The following is a 7,245-nucleotide window of genomic DNA, read 5'->3' as shown; positions in this document are numbered from 1 at the left end:
CGCGTGCTTACTCATCATGAACTACTGATTTCAACCAATAATATCCTGGACATTCACCGTCAATCAATCTCAACTTTTTAGCGACACAGAGTGGAAGATTCATTAGTTACTCACTGATTACTGTACACAACACACTTTATCAGTGATTTGGGGTGAAACTGGATCGATTTTTATGGAGAGAATATTGTCTGTTTTCCCTCGTGACGTCTTCGCTATCTAACTGCTAATGTAGCTCAGTTGCGTCAGCAAACTGAACAAGGCTCAGCAGCCTCCCAGTGAACACAACTCGAACATTGACAGGAAGTCTGGACGACAGGTACCAAGGTGATTTTATGGAGTTGTTGCTGTAAAAATACTGCGCCCAACAATAAAAGACCACAAAGAAAACTCCATTGTTTGGAGCTCAAGACTCATCAGTACGTCTTGCTGATGCATCATTGTTAAATAATAACTAAAGTGGTACTTGAAGGATTTAAGCACAACACTGACTTTTTGAAACTCCATTGTTAACAATTCAGAATCTGTAATGTTGGTTTTCTGCTCTTGTTTCTTTGTTAGATCGTAGATAGAGTTCGTATCTGATAAAAATACACGGTTTCAGAGAATGAAGTGTTGGCGAGCGAGCTCAGAGAGCAGGAGAGATTGTGAGGGAGGTAAAGAAAGGCCTCAGTCCATCTCCTTCAAGCAGCTAGGACGAGGGAAACATCCGGTACAAACAGCAGAGTGTGGCCCCGGGGCCCGCCCTCCATCGCATGAGGAGAAGAGGACTCGACACGAAGCAACAGAAAGAGAAGCAATGAAAGGGAGGAGTGCATGGATCTCATCATGTTGGATATAACGCAGTCTTTGTGTCGGGCTGTAAGGAAATGGATTTGTGTGCATAGATTATAATGAAAACGATGGTGTGTGCACAGAGAGCTCTAATGTTATATAGATCTATATACCAAAGAGAAGAGGGAACATTAATGAAATGATGGAGGACCAGATATAGTATAAAATACAAACAGTATATAAACAGTCAGAAAATAGCCTGAACATTAGAAGGAGTCCTGAATGGAAAGGTTGGAAACAACTGTATAAAGTAGGAATTTCATTGAAGAAACACTGCAGTTGGTCACAGGAAAACAGATAAAGTACATGGGTTCATTTATTATTTTATTTTTACAATAAATTCAAGCTGTAGATAACGGGCGGAGTCACAGTGTGCAGGTTAAAAGGTAGAAATCAGGAGTACCTTTCTTACCCATTCCCCGACCACCACCCCGCCTTCTACTTCTACAATTCAAACACTGTTTCTTAAGTCTCCAGACGGATGCTCACATTTAGTTTTACAGGAAGATAAAATGATTGGATTTTATATAAAAATACAAAGAAAATTTAGTGTTCGTGAATATTTTTGGTCATAAATTGTTAAATATCAGAATAATATATCTTTAAAAGGCATTTTATCTGGACTAAAACTGAGGACCATTCAAACTGCACTCTGTACGAGTCAGTTTGGGTTTTGGATGTTCAAAGGACAACGCACACACACACACACACACACACACATGCACACACACTGAGCCAGTGGACACAGAGAGCCTGAGTGCGTTCGTTTCTAAAAGCAGAGAAGGTGACCTATTTAAAAGGTTAGTTTCTTAGCCCTGTGGGTGGATTAGGAAAACAAAGCACGAGCACTATATTTATCCTTTTCCTTATCTAATGCTCCAGCCTCATCATGATAAGAACTATGTGCATCTCCCCGCCCCTGGATTAGTGCACTGTCCTCAGACCGCAGCCATGAATAATAACTCACCAACATCCATCTCACTGTGTGACTGGCCACTGGCAACGCTGCGATTTCACGCACTGGATACAGCCATTAGGATGTTTTTACAATAAACTTTATACTGTTTGTCACGTGGACAACGACGACGACGACGACGGCTTTAAAGACGTGGAACCGGAGGAGGAGACGTGGACAGTAGACGTGACAAAAGAGCAAATGACAGGACAGACTCAGAGATTATTTGTCATATTACTATGTGAGTGTGTATGTGTGTGTGTGTGTGTGTGTGTGTGCATTAGAATCTGTGTTCTCCAGCTCAGCATCCTCTTAATATAACACATTAAAGAGACGTTTATAATGTTGTTGTTTTCCCTGGTTCAATATGTTGGAATCACCGATCGACAGCTTATAGCCGACTGATGTTACACTGATATTGTGTTGACAATAATTTCTCCATAGTGATTTTTACCATTCAAACTGCATTTAAAACGTCTCAATTTGTTCATTTGCAGTGTGAACTGAGCTCTTACTGATCTCTCACAGTACACAGGAACAAAGGGATCAGCCTGTTGAGGAATCCAAATATGGTGTTTCACTTTGTAACCACCCAAAGTGGGGCCATAAGGTTTTTTTATTGTGACAATTAAAGAAATAATTAAAAATGCTCTTTAGACAGGTAGAATAGTGGTTTATTTTTAGAAAAGGCGGGCAGAGTGATACTTTGTGCAGGAAGTGTTTGTGCTTTTGCCCCACGGCCCACCATTAAGTTTCAGTTTGGGCTTCATGTGGTATTTATCGAGGCGATTGCAGCTCTGACTTGGTTAAGATTAAGGAAAATTGTGTTTTTGGTAAAATATAAAACAAGTCTGAGGGTCTGAAGATGTTCTGTCAGCTCTGTGAAGCTAAACAGCTGAGCTTGAAGCTAAATGCTAACGTCAGCGTGCTAACATACAGTTTTTTCATTTGAGGCCATGATAATGAAATAATGTGCTTCCAGTCATAAAAGAGTAGAAAAGTTGCATTAGAAAAAGAAGCAAAAATAGTAAATAATTAAAAATGTTTGTGTCCAGAAATATTTTGTTCATATTTGGAAATCTGTGCTGTTTCTATTTAAGACAGTTTGGTTAAAAATACGTAAAAATAGTATTTATTTCTTTGATTTAGGACTCAATTTCAATATTTTTTTCAATGATTATGGTTTATTGACTCAAATAAGCTTTTAAGTGAGGCTGTGCAGATTTTAGGGATATAAATCATTCAAGATACTCCAAGAAATTATGTCCCAATAAGTAAAACTACTGATGTAGGAACTGGAGGACCATTTCTACAGCGTTCCCACACGTCCTGGAAAACCTGGAAATTTAGATTCTAGTTTTACAGTCATGGAAACACCTGGAAATTGATTAACATGACCAAATATCCTGGAAATAATCTATTTTGTCCTGGAAAACACACAAGCTTTTTGATTTGTATTTCAAAGCCCCGAACGCCCGCTACAAGAACAAGCTCAATTAGGTGTGAAAAAACCAAACTCCTGGAAAAATGATTTCTTAAACCACCTTAATCCGTGTCTTCTGCAGGGGTCTGGATCTTCGCGGGGGAGCTTTTTAAATGGAGGGGCGTTCGGGCCGGGAGGGGCCCAGGGTTCGACTACAGATACTTGCGGGAACAGTGAAACCCCAGGGACTGGTTGTTTGACTTGGGCAGTTGAGCTCACGCAGCTTTTTGAACCGGCCACCACCGGTTTTTGTCTGTTTCCGGCACCTGGGGGCCTGGGGGGGGAGGGTTCACGGTCACCATTCGGGGGAGGCAGCCACCCCCCCTGCTACTTTCCCATTTGCCCTTGTGTTGGGAGTGCTGTGGGGGTGAGTGGTGGTGTGGGGGGGTCGTGCTGGGTGGGGGGAAGCAGGGCGGGAGGCCCGTGGCTGGGAAGTGCCACTGGCCATGCTGGTCCCGTCCCCCCCCCCCTGGGGAGGGTCTTGGGCTTCCGCAGTTACCAGACCGGGGAGAACGGGTAACCGCATAACAACGCAGGCTAACACTAACAAACCAGCATGCCGTACACGACTGGGCACGCCTCACCAATTGACAGCCCCTCGGGCTCCTATTAGGCGACGGGGGGCACAGGTGTAGGCGCCCAGCCCGCGCCCCCCGCTGGGACCTGCGGGCCTGGCCCGATTTACACAGGGCCATCCAAACGTGTTTTCCAGCTGAAGAATTATAAAAGCCATATAGACTTGCTGCCACCGAGCGTCAGGGGATCAGAGGCAGAGCGGGTACAACACAGACTTTAAGTTTATTATCGATATAAAATGTGTCCTGCCTCCACGCGGCATGGGTTGGTCTGTTATAACTTTCGTATAATTATCGTTATTATAATGGGAAAAAATGAATCTCAAAATATTCACTTTCAGGCATCCGCAAAAATCATTACTTTTGAGACAGTTGCTCAACATGATGACCCCTTCACAGAATCTTTTTTTAAATGTGTCAACCATTTGACATAAATGGAACATCATAAGATAATTTTGCCAATCTTATTTAATTTGACTGGGGTCCATGGAGAGGGGCCATTTAAGCAATTATTAGTCAAACGTGCACGTGGTGGGACAGAAAATTCAGCTGTAGAATACTTGTTTCACCAGAGCTTGGGGAAACATCTTTTAATTTTACCTTCTAACAGGAGTTTTTAAAGCTGGTTTACTTAAAGTGCGACAGCATCCCGATGCACACGGCTGGAATCTTCTAAAGGTGTGTTTCTACTGCTGACGGATGAGGAGTAAGGATGTGACGTTAATGCGCTCCCAAGTGCCTTCGCACTCATCTACCCCGCTACCGGACACGTGGCCAAACGTGTCCACGATTGCAGATAGTAACATTAGTCTATACTGAACGTTCCACTGGAAACGGCCTTAAGATTAAAGTACAATATAGATAACTTTCATTAAGTTTGGGATTTTAAGGGGGGAAACACTAAGTCTGCTTGGGAGGCCCAGGGCGAGGTAGGCTGTTCCCTGGGGTTTCCAGTTTTATGCTAAGGGGCTAGAGCTACGCTCTGGGGACGTCGCTCCCTGGGGTGTACCCCGCGTAACAGAGACCTTTGTTTTAGATGAAGAAATGAGTTTGTGTTGAAGGAGCTGTAGCCCATATCCCACACAGAGAGGCACCACGGAATTCGGTTTCTCTCGCTGCTATTTCTGTGGTGCTCGGGTCACAGTAGCGTAAAAACGTCCCCAGACGCTTTGCGGGGGCTGGCACGTCGCGAGGACGACCGAGGGCGGCCGCACTGTGGCGGGCTGACCAGTAACGGCCTGGTACGGTGCAGACCTCGAGTCGCACCGCACGCTGGAGGGGGGACTTTTCACCGGCGAGCTCCATTCCATCAATATATCCCAGTGGGTGTGGGAGTTGGTTGCACGCTTCACACTGTCGTCCTCGCTCGCCGGGCGGTTTGGACTCCTGCACAGCCCGGTCCGTCCCCTGTTTTAAATATGTGTGTTGTGTGTGTGTTTAGGGCTTCAGCGGGCTGGCATGGAGAGAGTGGCGTGAGGAGGAGCGGGAGAACGCTGGCGATGGGTTTAAAGAAGTCTTGACAGGCAGAGCCTGGCATAATACACACAGAGAAGGGACATTCAAGCAAGAAAATGCAGGACAGCCGAGCGGTCACAATGGGCGGGTGCCAGTTGCATTGTAAAAGTAAGTTTCCTCCTCGGGCAGCTTAAAAGGGTCAGTCGCTCACAGATTAAGGAGCAAGGAAACGGCTGTGCAGATGCTGTTAAATGGGATTTCTGTAACTCCGCAGGGCTGGGTGGGGAAATATAGCGGCGTGTTTAAAACACCCATCTAGTGTATTTTGGGAAGGAGGTCGAGGCAGGGCGTTGTGAGGGAAGAACTTGGGTTTTTTAAGGTATGATTGGTGGATTTTTTTTGCCTTGCCAGTGAGATTTTGTACGGGAGCGTTTCAGATGCCTGAATGTGTAAGGAAGGAGAAAGAGGACGAGGTTCAGGCTTCAACACCAAAACATTTAGCCACAGAAGTCGTGATGTTGGTTCCGTTTACGGCAGGTCCGTCGCTGATTGTGGCCAGAACCCATTCCGCAGAATGGGGATCTGGCGCTCGTCCTCCCGGGCCGCGTCAACAAATGCTGAGCGTGCCTCACATTGGGTGCTTTGGAGAAAATTGGCTCAGTGTCAAGGATGAGCGGTCTTTAAACAATGGGCTCTTCCTTGTCAACACCAGCGGCTTGTCTGGGTGTCCTTGTGAGGGACATTTGGTGCTTTAAGCTTTTGATTTAAAGGGTGTAAATTCAGCGGTTCCCCCTCAAAAACTCAAACGGGGCGGAGGGGGGCGGGAGGGGGGTTCCAGGGCCAGCTGATGGTATTATCAATCTCACCAGAGGTGGGGGGGGGGGCCACTTTAGTACTACAGTTTTATACTAACAAGGTATAGGATTAAACAAGTAATTATTGAATTTCATTATCAAAAAAATGGTTTATAAGTCGAATGCTTTGGGTTTCAAAAAACAAAGCAAAAGATCCGACACCACGATATATACCATATAACAATATACCAGTATTTTATGGAATAAACCAGAACTAGAAGACGAAGAAATCATGTTAACATAATAATGAAATCTTGGAAAGGGGGAAGTTTGTTAGACAATTAGAGTTATCTTTATGTCTGTCAAACAGGGGATGGTTAAAGGGCCAGTTCATCAATAAGAGGTACTTGTTGTTAGATGCAAATTGTTAGTTAATGGTCCGAGAGGTGTAAGGGCACTGAGGGGGAGATAATTGATCCGAAGTGTAATATAATTATTAATAGGTTATGGTTTCGTCATTAGTGTGTGTTCAGGTCACCTGAAAAATAAAGAAGTCTTTTGTGTTCTTTGTTACCTTAAACAATGAGAATGTTTTTTATGCTACAGAGGTTCCTTCTTCTAAGTTCCTTCCTAAAACACACCAGCCAGCAAGTAATTCAGTTGGTCGGCAATATGCAAAGCCTTTGCAACTCTAATAGTTGCCGACTAAAATCCCAACCACACTGTGCTTTAATATGAAACTCCTTAAGACACACCTTACATTGTTCGTGTAAGAAGCCACCCACGGTTTCGCTCCGGTTCCTCGGTACCTCCAGTCCCGCTCGGAGGTGCGGGTTGCAGCCTAAAAAAATACTTCATTTTAAGCTGGGTTTTCTAGAAAAGTTGGTGATGCATTTTGTGATGTTTGTACAATTAAAGGTTGCAGGAGAAAAGTGACAATTTTCGAATTTAAGTTATATAATTGAGAGGGGGGCAATTTGTTCAGGCACAGTTTGACCAGAAGGGTAAATAAGTGAGAACTAGAAAAACAAGGAAAGATGGGATGTTGGGTCCAGGATTTCAGGGTAAAGGTTGGCAGTGAATTCCAGTTCATTGAATTGTTTGTGGTTCATTAATTTTGTGATTAATAACATCACAAACCAGGGGCTTTGG

Source organism: Morone saxatilis, unplaced genomic scaffold, assembly GCF_004916995.1.
Source record: "Morone saxatilis isolate NCDOM2014 unplaced genomic scaffold, NCSU_SB_2.0 Contig10, whole genome shotgun sequence".
Classification (NCBI taxonomy): Eukaryota; Metazoa; Chordata; class Actinopteri; family Moronidae; genus Morone; species Morone saxatilis.
This window is presented reverse-complemented; position numbering follows the sequence as displayed.